This window comes from Neophocaena asiaeorientalis, unplaced genomic scaffold (assembly GCF_003031525.2).
Source record: "Neophocaena asiaeorientalis asiaeorientalis breed wild unplaced genomic scaffold, Neophocaena_asiaeorientalis_V1.1 scaffold15, whole genome shotgun sequence".
Classification (NCBI taxonomy): domain Eukaryota; kingdom Metazoa; phylum Chordata; class Mammalia; order Artiodactyla; family Phocoenidae; genus Neophocaena; species Neophocaena asiaeorientalis.
The window spans coordinates 9,070,383-9,097,293 of record NW_020185328.1 but is presented as its reverse complement, the minus strand read 5'-3'; the positions used below and the strand labels follow the sequence as shown (position 1 = coordinate 9,097,293).

The 26,911-nt window shown below is 39.6% G+C and overlaps 1 protein-coding gene across 4 annotated transcripts in view; it reads right to left on the bottom strand.

Annotated features, from left to right (window-relative positions):
- ST6GALNAC3 (ST6 N-acetylgalactosaminide alpha-2,6-sialyltransferase 3) overlaps positions 1 to 26,911 on the bottom strand; it is a 565,989-nt gene that overhangs the window by 146,553 nt on the left and 392,525 nt on the right. The gene's annotated exons all lie outside the window — the stretch shown is intronic.

Sequence of the window (26,911 nt, the reverse complement as noted above, 5' to 3'; positions counted from 1 at the left end):
GCCCCAGGAGATGACCTCTCCTTGCAGGAGAATCAGCTAGTTGATAGAACAGGTGATGAAACATGGCTTATGAATGACATTACCCTGCAACAGATCTTCAGTATCCCAAACTTCCAAACCCATGTGCTTATTAGTCTTACATATTTATTTAACCTCCACGTTTCCCCTTTATTCATTCTCTTATTTTGAGTCCATCTAGATTCCTGCTCAGTACTTCCCTCAGGGTGGCTTATACTGTATGCTAAGTAGTCCTATACCATAGCCTACTTCCATGCTCAAGTTAGGTTTGCATAACTGCTTCCTTGTGTTACCATGGTGTTATAACATGAAGGGTAGCTTGGTTTCCTAAGACATTTTATATGGCATGGGTGGGGGTCAGTGTTGGTGCTAAGCTACTGCTGATCAGTTTTCTTTCAAACCACATTAAGTTTTTATCATCAAATAACCAGATACCTAATTTGCAATAATCGATAATGTTTTTTCTTTTTAATTTTTACTAAGCTCATATTTTTTGGTCTGCCTTTTTGTTTCTTTTTTGATGTAAGCCTATTTTTCTCACTCAAGCCTACTTATTCTAAAGCATCATTAAATCTACTACTTTATTTTACTTCTCATTATGTGTTTTATTTATCCAGTGTAAGGCTCTCTTGGTAATTTTGTTGGCCTAAAGGACATCAATAAAATTATTCCTGTTCATTAACTCACTGGGCCTCCAGGCCATTCTTAGAAGGGCAACAGGTTAACTCATTGTCAGGGAAAGAGCAAAGATCATGGAGTGAGAAAACCTAACTAGCCACCGTGTAGGTTACTAACTTCTGTGAACCTTAGTTTACTCATCTGTCAAACAGGAATAATAATATATGCTGCAAACGCCATGGGATAGTGTACATTAAATTGTGTATTCATATCAGGATGTTAAATTGGAAGTTTTGGCTGAACACTCCGCTTTCACAGATAATAGATGTCAAAGTGATTTATGAGACAGACCAGTCTGCAGGATTTGAAAAGGAGACAACTAAAACCAATTACATGATCTTAAGCAGGTCAACTACACAGAATATAAGAGGCTTAAGACAGGAAAGAATGAGTGGGAACTTCAGCATGAGCTATGCTGTGAGGTCCCTTCCCCAAAGGGGTGTTTATCCCTTCACAGCCAATCAAGTGAAAGGGACTTTCACAGGACCTCTTGGAAATTTGGTATCTGTCCTCTGCAGCAGAGGAGATGTAGTGGAACTGGCGTCTAACATTCAGAGGCAATAATGAGTTGAAAAGTGTCTCCCAGAGTTTCTTGGGACAAAAGTTGTGTGAGTGTGTGCCTTAGATTAAACATAGGCCATGTAAGCAAGGGAACCAGAATGAGGTTGTGTTAGCTCCATTCCGTCCCTGAGATGGGAAAACTCATCAAATAGAAGCTGGGGGTGGGCCTCTTATCCACTCCCCTCCAATTCCTTGGGACTATGGAAGGAGTAAGGAAGTAGTCAGAGGAAAATGAATCATCGCCTATATCAAGAGAACAGCGCAGTTGGGAAATTGCCGGCACTGAGGGTAGAAGGGGGATTCCAAAGAAGCCAGGAAAGTGTTCAGTGAGAAAAAGTGTTTTAATATAGGCCAGGCCCAGAGAGCATGAGGCCAGCCTACAGCAGAACTGGCCATGCAAGAGCTTGCCTCTCCTCCTTACCTCTTGCTCCAATTCCAAATGGTCTATAAATAGCAGCTAGCTAGTGCAGAGAGAAGCAAGAGAGGAAAAAAGGAACCAAATGCATCACATTTCCAGGCTGTGGGCCCACTGGGAAGAGAAAGAATAGCTATAATTTTGAATGAAATTAGGTTTGACTGTTACATGGGACTGGACATCTCAAGTACCAAATTGTGACAGTATTTTGTTGCTTAAAGTGACCAGAATATTTTTATTTCTTAAAAGGTATCAGAAAGCCCATGGGTATATCCAAGTTGAGGTTTCATCTGGCAGCAGAGAAAAAACTGAAAATAAAGAGAGAGGTGACAAAATAATTTTATTATTACATTCCAAGTTGTTAGCTTTCAACGTATTTGAGATACACACACACACACACACACACACACACAATATATAAAACAGTCTAAAAATGTTACATAAAATATTATGCTAAAAATTGAAGTGTCTAGAGACTGCAATGTAAAATAGATGGGAATTTCCAAGGTCAACCCATTATGTGCAGATTTTCAAAAAACTGTTCCTGGATCCTAGAACTTAATCCCCACTTTGAGAATCCAAGAGGGTCTAGAGTCTGGTGCAAGGATGAGAAAGAATGAAGGGATTTCATCAGAAGGCTCTTGCTTTCCTAAATCTCCACCTCCCCACTTCTACCCCAAGTCTGATGAGGGGAAAAGCAGAAGATCACTGGGACATCTATGGGCTGTGTTTCCTGGTCAGGAGCTAGAAAAGACTGATGCCTCACTAACTGCTGATTAACCGGCCTCCCCTCCCAGAGTCATTCCGGGGAGGGATATGCATGTTTCCCATGGAGCAGAGGTGGGTCATATAGGAGAGAGAGCAAGTGTAAGATTTTCTTGCATCATTCCTAGATGATGTCTGCCTAGAAGGCTCACACCCAGCATATGTACCCTCTAGCTCCTAAGAGCCGAGAAAAGAGCCACAGGAAACCATCTAGACTAGAATATGCTTAGGAACATGCTTAGGATGAGGGTCCTCAGAAGAAGGGGCCCAGCGGGGAACCTCTGAAGGAGCCATGAAACCTTCCTCAACCAGGCAGATCAACTTGAACCATCTGTCAGGCTCAGAGAACTAACAGCCAAGTAAGAGCTATTCAAGTAAGGATAGTGTAGTACCATCCCCTTTAACCTTCCTCCCACCTCTTGTTCAACCCTGAGCTGAGGTGACCTTAAACAGCAGCTATAAGATGAGAAAAGAGATGAGTAAAGGAGAGTAGAGAAAGGACCTCAGCCCATGGTCCCCTCTCAGACTGCAGAGCTCCATCTGGGGAAGGGGAGAAGACTGAATGCTAACTCAGGTTCAGAGTTTTGATTATTCCTTAGAACTGGAAATCACAATTACTGAATTGAGACTGTATTTGTGACTTCAAGGCATTTTAGGACCATTTTACCCTTGAGTGAGCAGAGGAATTATGGAGCCTACTAGAATTTTCATCCAGGAGCAGGGAAAGAGAATCCCTCTCCAAAAAAACAAATGTAAAGGGACGGTAGAAAACAAAAGTTGTACTTTGATTGCATAGTAGTTGACAGTATACCCCAATGCTAGAACAGTCCTGGCACATAGTACGTATTCAATAAATATTGTATTTACATATATACGTGTGAACACACACATACACCTGCAACTCTGGAAACTATAAAGCTTCCTACAGTAATACCTCTAAATAAGTACATTATTATAACAATTATTAATGGTGGTAGTACCCAATTCCCTGCGATCTTGATAAATAAGGTTTGCAGTGGAAAGCATTCATCCATTCATTCACTAATTGAGATGACAAATGTTGACTAAACAACTTCTTTATTCCAGGTACCACGATGGGCGGTGAAATATAATGATGATGCAGCTCCTGTCTTTACAGATCTCACTGTTCAAAGGGGGAAGACGGATAAGCAAACAAACAGTTGGTTCCAGAAATCTTGAAATTTTGACCGGGGAGGAAGAGAAAGGAGAAGAAAGATGATCACAAAAAGTCCATGAGTGGTATTTGCCCTGGGCTTGCTGAGTTCTGAACAGCCAGCAGCCAGCATAAAGGACAGCATGGGCTGGGGAAATAATGGTACCAGCAAAGAACAAGAAGCATTTTGCTCTCTTCACAAATTCGTGCAGCATGGCTCTGGAAGTGGAAGCCAGGTTGTTACACAATCATGGACAAATGACAGATGTTAGAATGAGCTAGAATGGATGGCTGGGGAAGTAATGGGGGTTGAAGGCCAGAATGCCTGGAAATTGTCTTACGTTGTTTTGCATTCATTCATGTAGTCTTTCATTCAATAAATATTTATTAAGTGTTGGTTCTGAGCCAGCCTGTATGCTCTGGGATGTGGGTGCTGGAGAACTGTCCATTGGAAGCCCACCCTGATCTTCCTGTTCCTGTTCCTTCCTGATACCTCTTCTTGCCAGGGCTTCTTGTTCCGCTCCTTTCTTAGAGAAGACAGTACACAGTCAAGCAATGAAGAACAGGGGCTTGGAATAAACCCTACCTGAATTTTGTCTAGGTGCCTCCAGTCAAGTCATTTAATTTCACTGAACCTCAGTTTCCTCATGAGTTAAAAATGCTACAGTAAACGTAACTTCTTGGAGAGTTGTTGGGTGGATTAAATGAAACAATGCACGTGAAGGCATTGGCACACTTCCTTCCACACAGGAAGCCCTAGATAAAGGTTAGTTATTTACCATGATCGTTCTCTTTGTTTCTTTTCTGCTCTGCTCCCTGGGAAACTGGGCACTTTATTCTACTCACTACAAATGCTGTGGTGTTTAAAATATTCCTACTTCGTGAAGCATTTAATATTGGTATGTGGGATCTTTTCTCTTTTTTTCGTCTTAATCAGTGTTACTGTTAACAACTCAGAAGCAACACAGTGATCATGACTCCAAAAGGATTGAAATCTCAGGGGCTCATAACCTTTCAGAAAATGAAAGCTCTCTTGGGCGGAAATTCCAAATGCTGGCTCTTATTGCAAAGGTGGGGTGTGTGTGTGTGTGTGTGTGTGTGTGTGTGTGAAGAAAATTTGATAAAATTCTCTTTGACAAATTTCTGAGTCATTGGAGCATGAAGAAAGGTGTTTCTCATCCCTTGAAAGAAATTCTGGGTGCTTTTTTCAGTGCATTAATATCTCAATAAGCAGCTTGATTTTAAAATGTCAAATTTGCCGCAGAACTTGGTTCTTGGGAAGGACAAATGCCTTTGATTTGTTTGAAGAAATTTGATTTGGAAATAGCCAAGTGGTTAGTTGTCGAGACTAAGGCTTTGAAGTCAGAGTATGGATTTCTATTACAGGCCTTTGCAAAGCCTGACATTTGCATGTAAAATATTTCTAGAACTTTTGCATATGCTTAGATATTAAAATAAGCATGCTTAATGCATTTATAAGATCCCATCTGTCACATACACAGTGCACTTTAAAATGTTACCCAGTGAGGTAATATCGTCTTGTTGTTTAACCTTAATCAAATAGGAGAATGAACAGACAGTGCTGATGAACTATGACTGCTGAAGTCCTAAATGCACAGTTGTATATAATTCTGTACATTGTGCATTGGGAACCTGTTAAATAATAGCTCTTATGAGATCTCCATTTGAAAGAGACGCAAGAATGTGGAGCTGAACCAAAGAGAGTCAAGAATCACTCAAGCATAAAAACAAGCCTAAAAGGGACCTTGCAAGGTTAAAACATCCAGTCCCTATCTGAAGTTACAGACTTGTGGGATGTTAGGACTGAGGAGACCCAAGGGAGATCACCTACTCTGAACCATCCATTTGCCAAAGTCAGAGTTTTTTAAAACCTTATCTTTGTTTTGCTTTCAGATTTTCAGAAGAGAAAATTCTACAACTTCCTCAAGCAACAAATTCTTGTGCTTAATCATCAGGAAGCTTCAACTACCTTAATTTCCTCCAATTAGGCCTATTTTCTTGATGTGTGTGGATTTAAAATAACAATACACCATACATCTCTGTTAGCGACTAATGGTAGAACATGACACTCTGACAAACTGTTAGAAATTGGATATAGTTAATTCAGAGAGGAGAAAACTCACCAGTGGGGACCCAACCAGAGTTTTTCAATAGATTCACATTTACTCTATAATGATGAAGGATCCGAATGGTTAAAAGGGAGGGTTTGGAGTAGATGATCTAAGTTCGAGCTCTGTCCCTTACAAAAGGTGGAAATGGGCAAATTACTTATCTTCTCTAGGTCTCTATTTCTTTGTAGACAATAGCAATGGATAGTATTGGAACGATGCTTTAAAAAAGACTCAGAAGTGTCTAGGCTGTTGAAACACCCACTCTATGATGTTTTGATTGTGGTTGATATTACGGTTATATGCCATATTTGCAGGGTAATAAAGGATAGTGATTACCTCTTGTTATTACCTCTATCATCTCTAACAAATATGTTACTTTAAGCTATATACATACATAAGAATTTACTGCTATAAAGAGGGTTTGAAGGACTAGTATTTGGGGCAGGAGTGAAGGGACCCTTAAACAGATTACTGAAGGATCTTTTTCCTCTTTGTTCCTCAGAGATCAATTAAGTACGATAGCAGCTGGAGGTACTATGCATCCCATGCAGGGGAATGGACTAGGTGATATTTTGGTATCTTACTAGCTATGATTTCCTGACCTTTGTCTATCCAACATCATCTTTGAATTCCATCTTATTTTCTTAGTTTCATAAAGGATTAATTCATGTTTACACTTAAACTTAAGAACAGATATAGAAAGCCACATATACAAGGCTTGTGTCCAATCGCAAGATCCAGTTATAAGAAAAAGCTATTATTTTAATCTTTTTTTCAGCAATACAGAGGAAAAGTCTTGCTTGCTATCACTGGAGATTCTAATTTATCTGGGTAAAATGAAGTCTAAATGATTATTGATAGTGGTAACTCTTATGCAAATCTATTTCAGATCAGTAGTTGAATGTTAATTTGCACCATAATGAAAAGCAAATCCTCTAAGTTCTCACTCTCATTATTTAATACAAATTGATGTCACAACATGACCAGTAAAGAAAAAAAAAAAATCTTCCTCTATTACTTCCATTTGTTAGTTTCACACATTTAATTATAGACGTGGGAGTTGTCAATTTTGTTGCATTTATTAACCAACAACTATAGACAACGTCACTACTTTCAAGTCAGTATGTTATATAAAAAATGTGACTTTTTTTTTAACAGGTGGATTGACCAGTAAAGGGATAAAAAATTTGGATAATAAGGTTTGACACTCACATACTCAGGGGAGTCCTTACAGGCCATACATCAGGATCTTGTTTGATTGTATGATGTTATGTGAGGTTTGGGGAAAAAAGAAGAATGTTGACTCTGTTTTTCTATACATTCCAGTGACCGGCCCCTCCCAAATCACTTCCTGGAGTAGCCTCTTCTAATGATGTGAAGGTATATGTGGAGTGGATAGTATTTCAGTTCTGCTGTATGTCTCCAGAATACCACTTTAAGCATGTTGGTACTGTGCTGAGGAAGGTATTATGAATTATTGAACAAGAGGAAGAGCTGCGGCCACAAATCTGAACATGAGAAGAAGAAGGTCAACCAGAGAAAAAAAATCTACAGCCACATGACTGTAAAAAATAAAAGTACTGGGAATATTTTGATTTTAGAACAGAAAAAAACCATCATTTTGTCTTATGGGTATTAAAAGCCCATTCCCATCTGAATGGGAGTTAGAGATACTGGGCCTGAGGCCAAGGAATCTGACTTCACTGAGGAACTGAAGTCTCTCTAAAATTACCTATAGTAGATCAACCAGAACAGAAAAGCCTGGATACATCAAACATAGGGCAAGCATTGGTTCAATCTGGGATTCAACAAAATTTCCTCAGAAAGTAAACCAAAAGGGCCTCCACAAAACAGAAAAGAACATGTTTGCAAAAGCTCAGGACAGGTGGTCTACATCCGGTGAAGAAGAAACTTCCCTACCCCAAACAAAACAACCTTTGACCGCATGACATGATAGAGGTGGCACCTGCAAGGTGAGTGACATGATAGAGATGGCACCTGCAAGGTGGGCCTACAATAGGCTGAGACTTCATTTAAAGACCATAAAGCAGTTAAAGGGAAATTAGCCCAGACCAGACGAACAGAATAGGATCAGATGAGGTTAGGAGATGAAAACAAACAGGACTGCCCCTATTCTCGCGAACTAAGGGGGGGTTAGAATGAGAGATTGTCATCCACAGTAAGAAACAGGGCCAGTAGGCAGAAGAAACTCACAGCTCCCTTTTCATCACTCCTATCAACCCTTCCAAGAAGGACTATGCTATGGATTGGTCTGGTTCGAAGATATTTTCCTTGGTCACTGGCCCACAGGTGTCACAATACTGAAGGTAAGTGATCAAAGATAGAGCCTGAGGAAAAGTGGTATCTTTGGAACAAGGTATGGAGTAAAATGATGAGATACCTTGTCTTTCATGTTCACTGCTTTGTCACCAGGACTTAGAAGAGTGTCTGGCACGTGAAAACTACTCAATAAATCTGTGCTGGGTAGATGAATGACTGAATGAAGCAGTGAGTGGAGGCTGGAGGGCACTCTTTCTCTTGGTGCAACACTTGCCCCAAGAATGTCTGGAGCAAAAGGCCCCAAGAAAGCTGGGAGAGGAAGCACAGGCCAGCTCTGTCCTGGGCAACTACGACAAACATGCTCGGGCTGTCTCTATCTTGAGCTGCTTCTCTTCTCTGACAAATGTGCTCTTCCAGAGTCAGCCTTCATTCCTTATTAGATGGGTGAGATGCCAAAGGCCAGGCTCCAGTGTAGGCTTAGGGTAAAAGGAAGACAGGAAGCTCCTTGCCCTAATTTGCTCCAGACTCTAGGTTATACTAAGACCAAGCCACCCAAAAGGATCTCTGATGGTCCAGCTTGGCTCACAGAGTACCAGGACCTCAGCTAAGGTGCTACTCAGATAGTGGGTCATGATTCCATCTGTCTCTTTTTTTTTTTTTTTTTTTCATCTGTCTCTTTTAACATAAAATATAGGACTCACCAAAAACATGCTTGATTAAAACACAGGAATATGGTCTGCTCTCAGCATATCCAGGGATAAATATTTTGGGGTACTTTATAGGTTTTAAAATTATTTCCCCTTTTTCTCTTTGTAGTCAGTGGAAAGTAGAAAGATAGGCACGACAATAGGGCCAGGGGAAAAGACACTACTGGTGTTTCCAAGGAAGCATGTTGGAACACAAGTCAGAAAAGAAAAGATCGAGACAATCCTAGATCATGGCATCCATGAGAATATTTTTCTCCTGGGTCCAGAGAGGCACGAGCCAAGGCAGGTGCAGGGGCTGAAAGAGACACTAATCACTGACGAGGATTTCCCTCCCACTGGGTGATTGAAACACGTCCTAAAAGCCCCTCAACGTGAAGGGATATTCAAGCTACTTGTAAACAACACAAATAGATGTGATGGCAGCCAATGGTCCAGGCTAACCAGCTGTTCATCTTCGTAAAGGGCGACACAACTTTCAGTTTAGGGTTTTAACGGCAGCTTGTGCCTGATGCCATAAAACCCGGTATCCAAACTGCTCCTCTGAGGAGGGGAAAGAAATTTGTCCAGAGCACAAGGATATTGTTCAGAACTAATGTGCTGAATGGTCTCCAGTCCTGAAAATCATACCTAAGCTCATTGCTTCCCCATGAAAATGGCCCTGTTCCATTAAGGAAAGCAATCATCGGTCTTTTTGAAGCCAGCATGTGTGTAAATCAGAATCAGAATCGCTTACATGTTATTTACTTAATGTACTTTCTCACTCGTTTTTCAGTATTTATTTATTGTAACTAGGGTACTAGTTAACTACTAGTACCCTCGTAATAAACAATACAAATTTACACTAGAGCAGGAGTCTGCGAACTATAGCCCATAGGTTAAATTCAACACGTAACCGGTTTTCACATGAGCTAAGAATGGTTTGTACATTTTTTTGTTTTGTTTTGTTTTGTTTTTGCGGTACGCGGGCCTCTCACCTCTGCGGAGCACAGGCTCCGGACGTGCAGGCTCAGCGGCCATGGCTCACGGGCCCAGCCGCTCCGCGGCATGCGGGATCCTCCCGGACCGGGGCACGAACCCATGTCCCCTGCATCCGCAGGCGGACCCCCAACCACTGCGCCACCAGGGAAGCCCGGTTTGTACATTTTTGAAGGGTTGTAAAAAATAACAAAGAAGAATATGAGACAGAGATCATCAGTGACCTGCAAGACAAAAATATTTACTATCTGGTCTTTCACAGAAAAAGTTTGCTGAATCCTGCATTAGAACATTGTTCATTTTCTTACATCCAGAGTTATGAACAATGAAATAAGGAGGAACCAACATTTCAGTTTTGGTTTGCCTAAAGATTTACAAAGATTCTGTGAAACAACGGAATCTGTCTCCTAAGAGGGAAGTCATAAAGACACATAAATTATAAAGTGACCTGTTATGAAACAGTATTATATTAAACAATTGTTACATTTAAATCATTGACTAAAAGCACTCAGACCTCATTTCCTTATTCTGTAAACATTTCTGAAAAATCATCTCAATGATAGGCCAAAAATGACAAGGCCCCAAATTAGCACAAATTCTTATGACTATAGGTACCACTTATTGTGCCCTTACCAGATTAAGTGCTTCGCATACAATATTTCATTGGCTGTTCAAAACAACCCCATGAGGTAGACAGCCTTCTCCTCATTTTACAGCTGAAGTGACTGAGGCTCAGAGGGGTTAATAGCATGTCCAAGCCTCGTGGTTAGTAAGCAATGGGACAAGGATCTGGACTCCATTCTAGCTGATCGCAGAGCAAGGGGAAGTAAGCTTTGCACTATACAATCTCAACACAATAATGTCTCCCTTAGAAGAGATGCAGTATACTTTATTTTTCAATTTTTTCACAAATACAGCACAACCTGGCCAATGGGAAGTCCTGACATTGCCTGCTAGGTGAAACCTCACACCTTGGGATCTCAGCCTCCTCCCTACGCGCACACCTGTGCACGCACACGCACACGCATACACGCACACACACACGCACGCGCACACACACAGCCATCCTGCTCAAGACGCAAACACACCCTTTCTGAAAGTTTAAGAATCCATAAAAGGAAAGCATCTCTTTTCCTTTCATTGTGATTTAAAAAGCTGAGGTTAGGGTTTCTTATCTTCATTTAAGGCTATTTAAAGGGTGGAGCTGTAAATGACAATTATTTTAGTTGAGTGTTATGTTTCTTATTTCTACTTAAGCAGTGCAGCCTTCCAAGAGGTGTTACTAAAATAAGGTGCAATCCCACAGGGCACTACGTTGCTTGTTTTCTCTCCCTCTCCTTTCTTTCTCCCTTCTGCTTGATGTCTCCGCTTTTGCTACTAAATACAGGAGAAAGGAATTAGAAAATACCCTTCAGGCTGGAACAAAAGGGACAGAGAGACGGTTGCATCTTTTTGTTTGAAACCTCTAACAGCTCCAGCCCTGACTAGGCGCTCAGTTACCGGCCTGTGTCTCTAGCTGTTCTGAGAGCAGTTTTACAGGGAAGTTGTGCTGTCACATCAAAAGTAAACAACTGTAAACTGGACTTACCTTCCTTAAGAATCCAGTTCTTTATCTGGACATATTGCTGTCCACAACAACATTATTTCCCAGACATAGAGTTTCATAATAATTTTATTTTCCTTTCTCCTTTGCCCCCCATCCAATCACCAGGTCATACTGAACCTGGCCGCCTACTGCTCTCCCACATTTTCACCTACTTCTCTTTCTGTACTTGCCAGTTCATCACCTGACACGTGGATTATGTCCAAGGGCTTTTAATTTGACCCCCTGTCTTGAGACTCTTCCCCTTCACACCCCACAGCAGCATAATAAAGCTCTCAAAATTCAGAGGCTTAAAGTAGTAACCACCACTCATCTGCTCACGTTTCTGCAACGTGGGCAGAGTTCAGTGGCAATGGCTTGTCTCTGCTCCACATGTGTTGGTTGGAGCAACTTGACTTGAGGCTGCAGGAATCAAGCTGGCAATACTGACACATCTGGTGACACTGTTGGGTGGCTGAGCCAGCTGGGGCTGCCTGGGCCTATCTCTTCCCATGATCTTTCATCCCCAGGGCCTCTATCTACCTGGCTTCTCTCTCCAGCAGGCCAGAGAAGTTGGACTTTTTTACCTGGTAGCTCAGGATTCCTGGAGTCCCAACACGGAAATGGCAATGTCTCCTAGGGCCTAGGCACAGAAGTTGCACTGTGTCACTTTTATTTCATTCAATTCACAAGTCTAGCCCAGATTTAAGGGGAGGGGATAAACTCCACCTCTTGATGGGAAAAGTGACAAAATAACATTGCAGAAGGGCACGTAGGATGGGAACGCTTTTTGTGTGACCATCCACAATAAAATAAAATCCATATTCTAGCACTTATGTTTCTACCTTAATGGATTCCAGTCTACTCAAAAATAGAATGGTCAGCCCTATAAAAAGTTAATTTCCCATCTATAAGTATATTCAAGGACAGATTGGGTGGTATAGGGGCAGCAGCAAATCCAACTCTACAATCTACCTTTCCAATAGCATTGCCAATTTGTAAGGAGAAAGATGACTCAATAAATCAAGAGAAGTATGGACATATGTCAATCATTTATTTGTGGTGAAGAATCTTTTTTTTTTTTTTTTAGCGGAGAATCCTTGTGAATGCTAACTTCACATTGTAGACCACAATGATTTTCAAATGTTTACCTTAGACTTACCACCTGTGGAAGCAAACACCAGTGTCTCACTTTGTGAGTACAGTTTCTCATCATAGCAGAATTCTCACTCCTTTGTCAGACTATACATTCTGGCTATTGTCATCTTGTCTCCGGAAGTTACTGCTGTGTAACTACTTTGTTTATCAGTCCTACTCCATTTCTCACTCCTGACACTTTTTTTTCTCCCACCAGATGAGCTTGTTCTTGTTTCACAAAGACAACCAGCTATTAGTCTTGAATGCTTTCAACTTTCTGCTCCATATGTGTCCTTAGCTTTGCCCCTCTTTATTGCCCCCACCCTAGCCCCAGCCTTAGGAAACAAGAAACCCCTTCTATCCAAGGGTTATCCATCTATCCACCCCTTCTCTAAGTTCCACCCTCCCTCATCTTCTCAGTAATACTATTCCATCAATTAAGCCCTAATTTTTCTATATCTTCAACTCATCACTCTCTGAGAACCACTTCTTTTCCTCCAGCTTATAAAATATTCATATTTCAGGGCTTCCCTGGTGGCGCAGTGGTTGAGAGTCCGCCTGCTGATGCAGGGGACACGGGTTCGTGCCCCGGTCCAGGAAGATCCCACATGCGGCGGAGCGGCTGGGCCTGTGAGCCATGGCTGCTGAGCCTGCGCGTCCGGAGCCTGTGCTCCGCAATGGGAGGGGCCACAGCAGTGAGAGGCCCGCGTATCACAAAAAAAAAAAAAAAAAAAAATTCATATTTCACTTATCTGGAATAAACTTCCTAATCTCTACCCCCTAGCAAACTATGACCTCATTTTCTTTCAAGTTCTTACAGCCAAGCTTCAAAAGTAATCTCAGCTTGTCTTTGCAATCTCATCAAAAACCACAGCTAATATTTACTGAGGACTTCTAAGGAAACTAGAACTGTCCTAAGCATCTTACCCACTTGATCTCATTTACTCCTCATAACAGCCTTGAGATGGTTCTATTTTTATTCTCAGTTGGTAGAAGAGGAGACTGAGGCAGACAGATATTTAGTAACCTGCCCACAGTCAACAGCTAGTGATTGGCAGAGTTTGGGTTTGAACTTGGATGGTCCACCTCCAGAGTCTGTGGACTCATTCATCAGACTTCAGCGACTCAACTATTCACGCTGTTCAGTCCACTGCAGTCTGGCTTCCGCCTTTACTGCTTCCCTGAAACTGCTCTCACAAAATCACCAAGGCTATGCTAGTTGCCAATTTCAATTGACACCTGTTGGTACTCATCTAAGGTGGCTGACAAATTATTTGTGAAGAGGGATGAGGAACAATGAAACTGAAAAGGGAAGAAAGAGGGCAGAGACTTTCCATCTCCTGTTCAGGTTGGGAAGGCAAAGTATGGGAAATTTGGTCCTTGTCCAGCATGCCTGAGACCAAGAAAATGGATCTTTTCTCCTGCCCATTCATGGCTTATGTATTTTAGAACAAATTTCTGCATGGAAACATCTGAAATGTTAGTCAATTCAAATCACAAACTCACAAATAAAGGCAAGTGTTCATTGTGCTTGCGAGTCACTCCACAAATCGAGTGTTTACCTCCATATACACCAATTTTGCAAGGGCTGTTGAATGTCCTTACTCATTAACACCTGACAGAACACGGGCCTGCAACGTGCTATGGCTGTTAGAAGAACTTCATAAAACTCAGTCTTATAACAATTGGTCAATTGTGTTGAAATGTGCAACTACTGAAAAAAGTCCCCACTGTTAAAAAAATAACCTTCATCCTGTTTCAAGTTCAAAAACAGAACTTAGACGTTCTTGTGAAAGCTGTTTGGAAAAATACAATGACAACAAGAAGTTTCACAAATTATGCCAAAAGACTGAAGAATGTAAAACAAAGGGCAAACAGTTCATTCTTAGATATTTGAATATTTTTCATTTCTATCTCATTTAGTCAACAAATGTTTATTGAATGCTAAGTATATGCATGTTGCCATACTCTGTGCAGAGAGAGATCTGAGAAAAAAAACAGGCCCTACACTTTTCAGCTTTAAATGCTACAGCTCACTATGTGTGCAAACTGGTGAACATTTGTTCATCCATGAGGCATATGCCGATGGCCCACAATGGGTAGGTATGTCACTGCCTTTAAGGATCCTACTTTTGAGGAGCTTATAAATCACTGGATAAAAAAGACAAGAATACCATGAACAATAATACAAAGTAGGAAAAATACTTTTAAACACTTGGAACAGCTATAAGCATATAGTAAGCATTCGATACATATCGGTTAAATAAACAGTCAGTGCTATAACATAAGTTCATGTTAAGTGCTACAAACACTAGAATAAGGAACTCAGTGGGTGTTCCAGTGTATCAGTGAAGATATATTTGAACTGGACCTGAAAGAGAGTCAGACTACCATTGATAGGCATGGAGAAAAATGTTCCAGGGCAAAGCCATGGAGGCAGGAAAACTCAAAAGACATGTGACCAGTTGCTTTTGCCTGGATTGGGAGGTTAACCAAGAAGTTAGTATTTTAATCAATAGATAATAAGGAACCAGCAACATTATTGAGGAGTAGTAGGAAAGGATTAGAACTTTGACTTAAGAAGGTGAATTGGCAACGGGGTGTTAACATAGACAGGAGGGGTGAGATTCTGAGAGGGTAAGAAGAAACCAAGTCATGTTTGTCTTTCTGTCAACAATCAGCACAAGGCCTGGCTATCAGTCAGTAGAATAGACATCTGCCATCTGCTTACAGCACCCAGTTCCTGCTTCTGGTAAAAGCACCTAAGCAAAATCATCTTTGTCCCATGCTCAGCCCAGTTGGAGCTGATCCTAGCTCCAGGGGAGAACAGTTCACCCAGGCAAAACCTTGGCCTCAGTGATGGGTTCTTGAGATGGACATGTGACCTGACTTGGACTAAAGTAATCAGAACTTTAGTTTTTGTCCAAATTCTTGGGGAAGAAAGCCCTTGATTTTTCTTCCTCTTGGATTTGGGTATGTATGAGGGAAAAACCTGTTTGAAAATAGAGACAACACAGGAGAAAATGTATTTTATCCTTGTGATATAATAACTTCCTAAGTTGCTTAAGCCATTTTTAGCTGGAACTTTCATCTAACTTGGAAATAAAAAGGATCCTGGATGATCCAATAAGAGCTTTATTTAAGGAATAAACATAAGAATGGGTGATTGGTTTTATATGCAGAAATAGAATAGACCTAGTGGGAGAGGAGGCCAGTCTTTTGTTAGACTATCTACCATATCATGCCCCATTCCTAGATGCCGGCAGTCAATTAGTTTCACTTAGAATCTCTTTCACCCATGAGCTATGATTCATTTCCACCCAACAGTATTATGATATGTTTCTATTAAGTCAATCACAGAGAATCACAGTACTAGGCACACAGTAGCAATGCAATCAATCCTTTGATTGATGTGTGGCAGAATCTAAGCTTTAGAGAGAAAACAAGTCATGAAGGATCCTGTTTCCGAAAAAAGGTATAGTTTCGCTGCAAGTGAAAAGAGGTTAATACTGGAAATGCTGCTCAGCTGGACTAAATAATCTCCACTGGGCAAATGCTAGAGAAGCAAAAGGGGCCATTTTCGTTTGTGCCTACCGGAAGCAATGGCTCCATTAATACAGAAAAAAAAAAAAAAAATCAAATACCCGTCAGAACATTTCAAACTTTTTTCATTATAGGAGCTTACTACAAACCAGTCACAGCCACTCAGTATTCCCATGTTGGTATTCCACTGCCAAGGCTTTGGCTGTTCTGAAATGAAGTAACTGCTCTCCTCTGCCTCACCTGTCATCAAATCGGTGGGCTTTATACATCATTCATAAGCCTCTGGTGTTATTTATCGTGAATCTCCCTGGCTCAAGTCACATTTGATCAACATACTGAGATACAAGTGTTCTAGCCACTATACAAAACTTTTTTAAGAAGAGAAATGATTTGAAACATGTTCTGGATTCAGCTTTCCTTAATACAGTTAACTGGATTAGCTGCCAGGTATCTGTCTCTTTGTGAATTATTTGATAAATTTGTGACTTTCCCCCCCAAGGTTCTGAATTGAATTTATTCAATATTTACTGAGCACCTACACTATGCAAGACAATGTGCTGGATCCTGGGGCAATCTGATGTTTTGTGCTATTAGATATCCTTCAAATCCATAATAAAGTAGCAAAAATGTAAATGAGGAGGACGTGAAGGAGGAAACAGGAGGAGGTGTGTTGTGTTAGGGTAGCAATAAACAGGGAAAAAGAAGTCTTTCAACAATAGTCTTTTGTTAGGGAAAAACCCCCCAACAATTTTGGCTAACTCCCAGGCTAAATCATTGCAACACATAACCAGAGGAATTTAAAAGAAATAGATACAATAATTGTCTCCTGCATATTTACTACTTAGCTAATAATATTGTAAAAATCAATAAGTTATCCTTCGTGTCACTTTCTTTTATACTACTGAGGCAGAAAAAGCAATGAGTCCCCATCTGCAAATACAGTGGGAAAGACTATTATTTTTTCATGGGTGATGCCAGAGTATCTCCCTTCCTTCCTCCTTGCCTCTCTTGATTCCGTCCTTCTTTTCTTGCCTCCTTCGTTTCTTTACTTCATAAATATTTACTCAAAACCACTAAAAGGTTTAGGAGAAATTTCCATAGTTTTTGCTATCGATTAGAAACCCCTTCTCATTAACTACACTGGCCCTTCATATTCTGGACCTGGAATTCCATAGCCCCTCAATCTCAAATGATAGGTGTCTAGATTCTCAAGTATAACAAGAAAAGACATAATATTTTGGTAAAAAATGAGTAAAGAACAGGAACAAAACTATGAGTAAACCCCCATTTATCAGTCCTTTTAGTGGTGTGGGTGAAGGTAGGAGCCTCGAGAGTTTACATCGTTTCATTTACTGCAGGGCTGGTATGTTGAGTGATGAGAAACTGACGAATTTGGGGGCAAATCTCCCTCAATACACTTACAACCAAGAAATACATACAACATTGTCTTTTTGCAGGGTGTTCTATTTAGTAAAATTCAAGGCTAAAGGATTTTTTGCTTCTTACCGTATGAATCTAGAAGGCTAACAGGCTCTTCATCAATGTGACCCAAATAGCCATTTAAATCATAGGCACTAAACAGTTTGGAAGTAAAGGCTTTATCTAGTTGCTAACCAGTACTTAGGTGAGGGTCTTGGCTCTCTGCTACTTTCATTTTCTCAAGATTTTATGAACCCAAGACTTTTCACAAATGGGCAAACTGAGCTAAACCCATCCTCACTCACTCTGCTTACTGTTGTAGAACTGAAAGGAAGGAGGGAAGGCAAGGAGGAAGAATGATTGATTCTGGTATATATAATACCATAATTTTAGCAAAAAAAGATTTTCAGAAAAAAAAAGAAAACATGAGAGTGTCAGCAAGAGCTTGCATAAATACCAATATTTGGCATTTCAACGCAAGTTACTCACAGGTGGAGTTACATAAAAAGCAAATAACCTTATCTGAACACTGCTGTGGACTTTCAGTCAATTGATGCAATCAAAATTGCATTTTATTTTATTTCATTTTATTTTAATTTATATATTACCTCTTTCTAAAATTGTTTCAGGCATCAGTTCAATCACTATGTATTTAAGCACCTGTATTAAATTCAAGAAACAATTTTTACAAACAACTTTCTCTTAATCAAGGGAGAAAAAATTGGAGAATATGTGATGAATATAGAATTAGTTGCCTGCTATCCCACTAGTCAGGTGACCACTATTGACAAGTTTACATCTCTTTAATTTCTTTTTCTTATGAGTGAGAGTGTAAAAATTGGAGTCATGTCTTATTCATAATTTTCTATCTCACTTTTTTTTCACATAACTTTACTATAGACATTTACTTGATTAACAGATATTTTTCTACTTTACTTTCAACGCCCATTTAATAGTCCATAGTGTGACTAGAACATGCTTTATTTAACCAACCCTTTATTGTTGGGTATTTAGGTTATTTCCAACAGGTCTTTTTCCATGGATACTTTTAGGTCTGATTCAAGCCTGGCAGGGATATTTTCATATTCCCTTTCTGTCCTGTGGTTCTTTGGGATAGAGCCTTCCCACAAAGCCTATTGACTCCACTCATATAAGGATTTTTCAGTTCTTGCCCCACAAACTACACTGATGCAACATGTTAAGGAAAATGACTTCTGTCTAAATTATCTGATGAGAGATTCTCACTCGAGGCACGAGCATATAAAAATAAACCCAAAAGGAACAAGAATGGAAGATTTCATTATTATGGAAAGATGTCTAACTCTTCTGATTACCTATTTGGTTTCTCTTTTGCTTAAATTTGATCAGTTAAATGTCAATTTTCCAAATCCTTGACACTCTCAGGTCCAAAGATTTACATTTGAACAGCTACAATATCTTAGCAAAGTTCCAATAAAAAATATAAAATCTTTCTCATTGATATTAATCTTTAGAGTTAGGTAGTTTTTAGATCCTAATTATTGCTGAACACAAAACAACACTGTAAAACTAAAATTAAATTTAAAAGCTAAATCTGAACACATTTTACCAAATTCTGTTTCTTCATATACTCACAATAACTTCATATCCTCATAATCATATCTTTTCACTGAGCCCTATATCATAAAATTTTATGTCACCAATTAGACTTCATGTATCTAAATTCACATAGATTAAAAAAACTGACTGACTCTCAATTTGCTGAGTGCTTGAGTTGTCTCTAACTGTTCACTAATATAAAAAATTCTGCAATGAACATCTTAGCTTTTTTTATTCCTCTAAATGATTTCCTTAGGCTAAATTCCCAGAAGTGTAAATATAGGATTAAAGGATATAGACACGTCTGTGTATTGCCAAAATGCTTTTTAAAGCAACTGTATTGCTACCAATAGGATATGAGTTCAGCAGCTTCACCAATATTGTACCAGCAGTGACTATTATACTTTTAAGAGAATTTCTAATCTACAGATGTAAAATGATAATTGCTCATGGGTTTTAATCTGTGTATTTCTATGAGTTGCTCTCTCAAGAACCCCGGGGAGCTATGTGCTGGATTCTCATTTGGTGAAGTGGTAGTCAGAACAAGCAGATATGTAAATAAAGTGGGTCACTCCAGAGCAATTTCAGCTCATTGAGACATCTCTCCTCTTCTAAATAAGAGATGATCTAGGGAGTTGATACAAGTTTGTATCTCCTTATATCTGAGTCAGTGTCATCATCACAATGATTTAAAACAACTATTTGAAATCGAAGGTCAGTTTTTCTGGAGACTAACAATATTCAATCTAGATTTATTTGATATTAAGGCTATTACAAACCACCACAGGGAGAAATGTTTGTTATGACACAATTTATTTCTATATGAGCTTTCTTTATACCAAGAGTCATAAAACATTTTACAGTGATACATAAGCTAATGGTCCCTGTAGAATGCTGATTTTTCAATGTTTATTTAACTTGGAATGAAAAATTGGTTATTTTATTTTCTGGCAGGTAACAGCTGACTTTCCAACAACTACGTTAAAGAAAATAATCCCTGAGGTTAAGAAAGACCAGAAAGAATGTAGATCTGGAACATCGTGATTTACCCTCTCCCAGTGCCTTACACAGAACTGAGGAAATGCAACTTCATGGTGAAAACAAAGGAGGATTGGAAAAGAATAGGAAACAATAGCAATCCTCACTAACAAGGAAAACCTGTCAACCAAGGAATATTTGTTCCTAAAAGAAGTGAAAAACACTCTCTTGTCTTTTTCCAGTTAAGTGTGCAACTCCTCAGCTACTTTCAGGGTACCGCTGATACAACATTTAAATGATAAAGTAAGACAATTTGAAGTTCACCATATCAAATACAGCAACGGCTCCCAGTGAACTAACTAGAAAGAAGAATCAATGGCTGTACGGTTGAATGTTTTAGGCCTCAGGTAGTATTTTCACAAATTAAATTTATAACCAGCTGGCTTGCTTGCTTTTGCTATTTCATTGAAGTCAAAACATCAACTCCCCATTGAGATGATACTGACAGTTTTCAGATAGACTTCTTGGCTTTCTCTTTTCTTTTAACCCCATTCCCTCATCTTAGCATAGAAACTCTGGGAAACTCTTGCTTCCAAGGGAATAAAGGGTAGGTAGGGTTCTTTTAAAAGCACATAGAAGTAAATCAGTTGGTCAGTGGTAAAGCCTTTTATTCTCCAAGGACACAAGTTCAGGAGAAAGCCTCATTGGGTTGTAGAGCAAATGACTCAATATCTAAAATGCAGGAAATTCAATGCTTGATTGTTATTTACTTGAGGGTTTCCAAAGTCCTTTGCTAATATATAGTTCATTTATTCCTCCTCCTTCTCCTTCAAATTCCATTCTCTTTAATCTTTTACCACTGGGAGGGAAGAAATGGATCCCAATCAGATTTTCTTTTCCGCAATTTATAGAATGCCTGCTTTTTAAAACATGTTTGAAGCTTTGATAAGATCAAACATGATGGCAAATGAGACTTTTGGCAAAGTTGATGGCAAAAACAAAGAGGCTTTTGGGAGATGGAATAGTGGGAAGAATGCTTCTGACTTAGATGAGGCTAAGTTCAAATCTTAGTTCTGAAGCTAGCTGTGTAATCCTGCACAAGACACTCATCCTCTGCAACTCTCAGCTTCTCCATCTATAAAATGGAATTAAGAGCTACCTTGTAGGGACTTCCCTGGTGGCACAGTGGTTAAGAATCCACCTGCCAATGAAGGGAACACAGGTTCGATCCCTGGTCCAGGAAGATCCCACATGCTGCGGAGCAACTAAGCTCGTGCACCACAACTACTGAGCCTGTGCTCTAGAGCCCGCAAGTCACAACTCCTGAGCCCATGTGCCACAACTACTGAAGTCCACGCGCCTAGAGCCCGTGCTCTGCAACAAGAGAAGCCATCACAACGAGAAGCCTGTGCACCACAGCGAAGAACAGCCCCCGCTCGCTGCAACTAAAGAAAGCCCGCGCGCAGCAATGAAGACCCGACACAGCCATAAATAAATAAATAAATTTATTTAAAAATAATAATATTGTTTAAAAAAACAATGAGCTACCTTGTAGAGCAATTGCAATGATTAAATAAGATGATAATGTAAAGATCCTAGTATGATGCCTGTCCAATACAAAGTGTGGCATACAGCAGGCAATGAATAAATGGCCACTGGCTCTGTTATTGCTGTTGCCAGGGTTTAGGTTATCACCCCATACTCTTTCATTCTTCCCTGAGAACAGATGACAACACCCAACTAGGACTCGCAAATTGGGGGCTGGGGGCAAATTTGTTAGCAAGACAGTTCCCTCATTCTTCCACAGGAGTCTTCCTCCCAGGATACCTGCCACAAAGCCTAGTGAACTGGGTAATTAACGACTAAGGCTGTGACCCCTTCATAGGTCGTGATCAACATCACCCACAATGACAAGTATTTATTGAGCATTTCAAGTATGTGTTAGATAGAGATAAAATATATTTGTAGGAACCAGCGGTTGTGGTTTTAAATACCTTTCCATATTGATTAATCAGATGGCCCCCTGGAAACATATATAAAAATAAATAAGTCTTCTGAAATTGTTTCAACTGTGTCTGTCAGAAAATTAGCTAAGGCATAAGTTAAGAGAACTGGAAGATTTTAAAGGAAGACGTTAGAGTGAAAGTGGTGCTCTGTCAAGGCACACAACGCTGAACGGATGATCTAGAAAGAAGTGGGCAGGGTAGAGAAACCATGGTGATATGCTGTACCCCAGACCTGGCAACAGTGGGGCAGTGGAGAAACAAGAGGAGGGGCAGCGGTCACTGGAACACAGAGACAGAAACAACTGTGTGGAGACAGTGCCTGAAAGGAGCTCTGATTTTCAGCACAGCAACAGAGCCTGCCTGGCATGACTTTGCAAGGAGGGAGCTGGGAGAATAAATACTCCTACCTCATTCTCCTCCCTCCTTCTGATCTCCTGCCAGGCCACCCACTGGCTAAACCCAACCAGAGGGCAGAGAGCAAAGGAGTCCTTGGCTGCAATCCATATGGGCCGACCTCCCAGGGCAGAGAGCTAGGTGCAGATCATAGAGTGGGCCTGGAGGGCAGATGGAGGACCTTCCGTCTACCCATAGACCCAGGCAAGATGGAACCAAGTCTTAAAGTGGGAAAGCTCATAGACCAGGTGATCCTTTAGAGCAGGAATGGTATTGCTCACTTTGTAATCCTATTGTCCAATAATTACCTCGCTCAGAGTAAGCACCCAACAAATGTTTGTTTCAGGAAGAGCAGTATTGATTGGGTATTCTTCAGTATTGGATTTTTTAAAGAACATTTTCAGTTTGCTACTAAACCGATCAAAAAGCTCATCTCTGCAGAGTCATAGAGAAATATGAAAATAGACAAAGTGACAAAATTTTGGCATGTGAAGTCAAACCTGTCTTATCTCCAACGAGCTGTGCAAGGCAGCTCTGCACATGAATGCATTCCACAGCAAAGTTTGGTTCCCTCACAGCAAGTTGAAGTTTAAATCCCATATTAATGCTATTGACTGATACAAACGGAGCCCCACAATTTACCTAAAGTAGCAGTGATGTTAGGTTAACATTTGGAGGAGCAAGTTTAAAGAAGAGTACAAAAATGAAATAATCCTGTGAATTTTAAAGTTAAGCTTCCGCTATTAAATTTTTCAAAACTTTCTATGTTTTTCCTATTAAAATTCTCTGTGGTATTTTTATTTTTGATCAGAAAATGTTAAAATAATTGCACTAGGAGAAAAATTCCTAAATCTTGGCCATAATTTTTACAGAAGTTGAGTAAATGTAAAACTTTAGGAACTGTTTAAGTAGGACAAGTGACGTTGGGTCACAGGTCACACATTGGGATGTCATTTAGTATGGTGTATTTCAAACTAAGCAATATACTTCACATAGCAATCTAGCACACACTCAGATATATACTAAATAACAACATAAAATGTTTTTCTTAGTGTAGATAGTGGTCAAACATTTTGAAATACACTTTCCTAAATGCCAGTGTGGCATTTGCTCTACTTAAAACATGCCTTAATGTATGATATTTAAAAAGTGCTATTGATACAAGTGACTCTTCTATTTATCCATCCATCTGAAACAAATACTGTGTCTTTCTATGTGCCGTGCATGCTGATAAGTTGTATTCTTTTCTGGTCTGTTTATTTCTTTAAAACATGCTGACTACTACCCACTAAATTAATTTCAAGACCCACTAATGGATAGAGATTCACAATTCTAAAAGGTTTGATTTGACTTCGCTTATATATAACTGCCAATTGTGCAGCCTAAAAAATAAATAATGGGGACTGGAGAAACTAAAGAGAAAAACAACAGGATCATTTATCCAGGGACCTACGGCGATGGCTGGGCCCATTTTATATGAAGAGTTGGGAGAAAGACCAGGAAATAACCTATTAGCTCACTCACACACACATTTTTTTTTCCATTAATTCAACCACTCATTCCACAGATTTTGAGTTCCTTCTCTGTGTTGTGTCCTAAATATAGAGAGGTAAAAAACACAGCACCTATGTTTTCCAGCAGTTCACAATCCGGGAAGATGGAGACAAGTGTGGGGATAATTATTACACGGATGACATCAGCTGCTTTACATGTACAGGATGCTGAGGAAGCAGGAGGCCCTGTGATCAGCCGGACTGGGAGAGTCAGGTACACTGCCCACAGGAGGCCATGCTAAAGACATGCTAGGTACCTTCAAGAACCTGCCCAGCTTGCCTTTTCAGGGCTTCAGTCAGGGTAACCAACGTGTCAATACTTATTCTGCCTTTTACTACTTGAGTGACCTTGAACAACCTTCTGAGCCTCAGTCTTTCCATCTGTAAAATGAAAAGGTAATGATACCCACCTAGTGAAGTTGTGATAAGGATTAAGTAGGATGATGTAGAATAAGGAGCTTAGCACTGTACCAGAAGTCCAACACATGCTCGCTGCTACTATCACTACCACTGTCAACATCAAGATCATCATTCTGCTTTCTTCCTCAAAGCTGGTGGCAAGAGCTCCCTTGCGAAATGATATCCTGAATGACTGTACTTTTTGAGGCTGGGTCCCCTGAACTTGTACAAGCATGGCAGTTGTTCATGCTGAGAGGGAGACCTTGGCCTGAAGTCTTTAGAGAAGAAAGATGTAGAATAAAGGCTCCAGCATGAAGCATCATTGGTCCCGAGTATCTTTACCTAAAGTTTTAATACTGTTATCTGAAGAGTTTAATTGTGTAATTTCAAGCATTTTGATGCTTTTGAAGCTTAAGGGCACAGGGTATAATTACTTAGAGATGAAATGTAAAATAAGGAGTGAAGAGCTATCAAACTCCAAAGTCTGCCATGGGCAACCACCAGGGGAGAGACAACTTAAGTATAAAGCACAGCTCATTAAATTGAACTAAGATTCAAATGATAACTGATCGTTGATCACTATTTGTCTTCCATAGTTAGAGGAGTCTATGGAGAATATGAACTAAAAGCAGATATGGGGTATCGTGAAGAACAATTTTATAGACAAGAAGAAAAAAACAGAGACAGGTTAAATAAGACAATGACCAATCTTGACTGCTAAGATTCAATTTCCACTTCCATCTTTCCTAAGTTATATTTTTTGATGTTCTGATCTTACTTTAATAAATAAGATATTCAAATAAAATGGTCACAAACATTACTCCTACTCACCTGACTGTAGAAGCCTAACCAAACCATGGTAAAATCTACTACCATTCCTTCTCCTACCCATTTACCCAAAATGCTTGAACAAAATTAGAAATTCTGAGTCCCCAGCCTATTCACTGGATCTAAAAAGGAATTCACCCCCATTATCAGGCTAAATGTTTCCATTGAGAATGATTTTGATGATGTGAAGAAGAAAAGTAAATGCTCTTTAAGAAACTACATCTCTATGTATTAAATCAAATAAATGAACAATAACAGGATGCTGGTTTGGGTTATTATCTTGTTACTGCTTACAGCAGTTGCTAATGCAAATGAAGAAGAATGAAGTCAGGGCCACTTAACAATTGTCTTTGAAGGCAATGCCGACTCCTGGAAACCCACAGTGATGAAACTTCAGGTGCAATAGTGGGACTTGGTTTTGCAGTGCATCATTTATTTGCTGGAATCAAAGATTGCCTTATTTCTTGACAGATGGAGCCAGGGGACCAATGATCAAAGGGAAAGAAATGAGAAAGGGACTTTTTGGTGAATAGTAGACAAAGAACTTAGCAAAATTTATCCTTGAGACTTTTCCAAGTGGTATAGTTTCTAATAAAATAACCACAAGTAGCTTCCATTTTTCTCAAGTTTTATGCTTAACACTTCACAGCACAAAGGCAACCTAATTTTAAAAATGGGCAAAAGATTTGACATGTCTCCAAAGAAGATATGTAAATGGCCAAGAAGCACATGAAAATATGCTCAATCTCACTAGTCATTATGGAAATGCAAACCAAAACCACAACGGGATGCCAACTCACATGGATTATGATAGCTATTAAAAAAAAGAAAGAAAAAAATAACAAGTGTTGGCATGGATATAGAGAAATTGAAACCCTCATATACTGCTAGAAGAAATGTAAAATAGTGCAGTTACGGTATAAAACCATTTGGCAATTCCTCAATAAGTTAAGCATAGAATCATCATAAGATGCAACAATTCCACTCTAAGGTATATACCTAAAAGAACTGAAAACTAGTGTTCAAACAAAGACTTGTACAAGAATATTCATAGCAGCACTATTCACAATAACCAAAAGGTAGAAACAATTCAAATGTTCATCAACTGATCAATGGATTAATAAAATGTGGTATATCCAGACAATGGAATATTATTCCGCCATAAAAAGGAATAAAGTACTGACACATGCTAAAACATGGACAAACCTTGAACATATCATGCTAAGTGAAAGAAGTCAAATACAGAAGACCACATATTGTATGATTCCATTTATATAAAATAACCAGAATAAGCAAATTCATAGAGACAGAAAGCAGATTAATGAGTGAATGGCAAGGGCTAATAGGCAGTAACTGCTTAATTGGTATGGCTTTTCCTTTTGTGGGATGCAAAGGATCTGACACTAGATAGTAGTGATGGTTGCACATTGTAAATGTACTAAACATCACTGAATTATACACTTTAAAATGGTTACTTTTATATTATGTGTATTTTAACAGACACACAAGCACACAATGGCAGCTCCAGAAGTTCTATATAGAATTGAGGGAAGTGCTTAAGGGCATCAACACATTTGAAAAGATCTAGAGGCTTTGCATCAAATCTGTGTTTGCTAAAAATAAACAAACAGGACCTAACCAAACTTAAAAGCTTTTGCACGGCAAAGGAAACCATCAACAAAATGAAAAGACAACTCACAAAACAGGAAAAAATATCTGCAAACGATGCAACCAACAAGGGCTTAATTTCCAAAATATGCAAACAGCTCATACAACTCAATATCAAAAGA